The following is a 2,359-nucleotide window of genomic DNA, read 5'->3' on the forward strand; positions in this document are numbered from 1 at the left end:
CTTGTGGCTAGAAAATGGAATCATGGGGCAAGGTACTGGGCACACACACACACACACACACACACACACACTTTGAGGCAATGCTTCTGCTTGTCAACAGAAATAGCTTTCTCTTGCATTCTGTAAACATCCTTAGGACAGGCCAATGTTCACTTTTAGAACCTTATATTACTTTGAAATGAGAGTAAATTAAAGAATGTAAGCGATGATATTAACCCAAATAGACTGTGCACCTGTATTATAAACAATAGTGGTGGGTTGACTTCTAAAATTTACTATTATGTGGTATTCTTGTTATACTTTCCTTGGTGCAAAGATTAAGTAAAGTTAACTTTTCACCCACTGAAGAAAGACTCTATGATTTGTGTTGGAAGAAAACAGGGTGACAAAGAAGATGAGTATGTCAAAAAAAAATTTGTAATACTTTTTAATACTGTATATGTTGCCAGTTTTTTTAAAAAATTAACCGTTAAATCAGTCACTGTTTGCACTTAGGAGTCATACTCATTTTTCTCTTGCCACTTTAGAATTGAGGCTGACCTAGTTCCCCAAATCAAAACTGAAGTAGACACAGTGGTTGGCTTAGAGTGGGGATTTTCTCTCTGTGGTCAAATATTCATGGGGTTCCCACACAAGTCTTTAGTTTTATAAAGCATGTAGATAGAGCTTGATGTGAAGCTAGATTTCTCTTGTTCCTCCTTAAAATAAAGAAGGAAAATGATAGTGTTCACCTGAGCCTACTGTAGCAACAGTAGTTAAGTAATTATGTCTCTTACATCCTTTCCCTGATATACTTCTCAGGGGCCATTCGTACCTTACACCAGTGGTAATGAACAGAGAATCATTTACTGTTTCCTGAGCAGAAGCTGAATGATGATTTATAGGACTGTTTTGAGACCTTGTTTCTCTGCTGCCTTACCAGACCAGAAGGGCAACATCTGTCTACTAGACCAGGAAAGTAGCATCTATCTATTAAATAAGAAAGTAGCATGTGTTGACCAGTCCAGGAGAGTAGCATCTACCAGATCAGGAGGGTATGACCTGCCTACTAGATCAAGAGGATGGTATTTGTCTACTAGAACCCGAAGTTTTGTCTATCCAAGAGCCAGGAGGGTAGCCTCTGGCGACCAGACCAGGAGAGTAGCATTTTTCAGAGCTTAACTGAATTTATCTGGTTTTTAATTTGTTTACTTGTTTTAAAAATCATATTATGGGAAATGCTGATGATTTAATAATCAAAGACCCATTTATATACTTTGGTATAAACGTAAAAATATTAGAAAACAAACTCTTGAGTGCAGAGTAATGAATTACTACACTTGTATAAGCAGTAAGAGGTCACAGGAACAGATTACCAGTACTTACAGCTCTACAGAATTTAGTTTCAAATGGTGAATATATTCTAAGTACAGTATTTTAAGGAAAGCTATGGGATAAATACATTTGTGCATAGGCTGGCTTCACTAAAAGGTCTAATGATTTTTTTTTTCTTGAGATCATAATATGAGGTGAAGCACTTTGCAATGTCAAATTTAAAATAGTTATATAAAATTTCAGTTTTATTCCCAAAACATGATTATGTAGTAGATAAATTTAAAAAATTTTCATAGTAAGGTACATCAGTAAAATATGAGTGTTACTATAACACATATCTAGACATTCTTACTAACCTGGTTCAAACTAGAAAATAACGGAATTATCTCTGTGGGAGAAAGTCATTTTTAAAGATAAGTGCTATATATTCTATAAGAATTATACATTTTAATAATTGGAGAAAGCACAGAACTAGCTATTTAGTCATTCATTTATTTATATTCCCCATGTTATTGCTCAGAGATTTGAGCTGATCTGTGTCTGGAGTACATATTTTCAGTTAACAAAATGTAAATCAAAGTAGAAAATTAAGATCAAGGAGAAGGCAAATATGGAAACCAAAAGGAAATGCCAGAATATCAGTTCAGTTTACACAGACCAGTGATTTTTCAACTCAATTACCAAACCTCTTCCTTATAGTAAATATTGTGTAACAACTACTTTACTACCCTGATATTAAATTAATAATATAACTCATCTTCATATGTACTGAAAAAAATAATGCCTTTATATAAAGGAAAACTAAAATGAAATTTTAAATTTATCTATCCTATCAATATCTTGGTGTTTTATATATATATTTAATAAATAAAATGCACATATAAATATATTGAAATATACTTTCTATTTTATAATTATTTTAATATACTTGAATATATAAATATGCTTAAGCTAAAATGAAATACATGTACATATGTTTACATCTATGTAGTACATATATACATGTATATACTACATATTTATAAATACTTTGGTAAGATTTCAC

Source organism: Delphinapterus leucas, chromosome 18 (genome assembly GCF_059928025.1).
Source record: "Delphinapterus leucas isolate spDelLeu-1000000601 "Yukka" chromosome 18, BTC_Dleu_Yukka2, whole genome shotgun sequence".
Classification (NCBI taxonomy): Eukaryota; Metazoa; Chordata; class Mammalia; order Artiodactyla; family Monodontidae; genus Delphinapterus; species Delphinapterus leucas.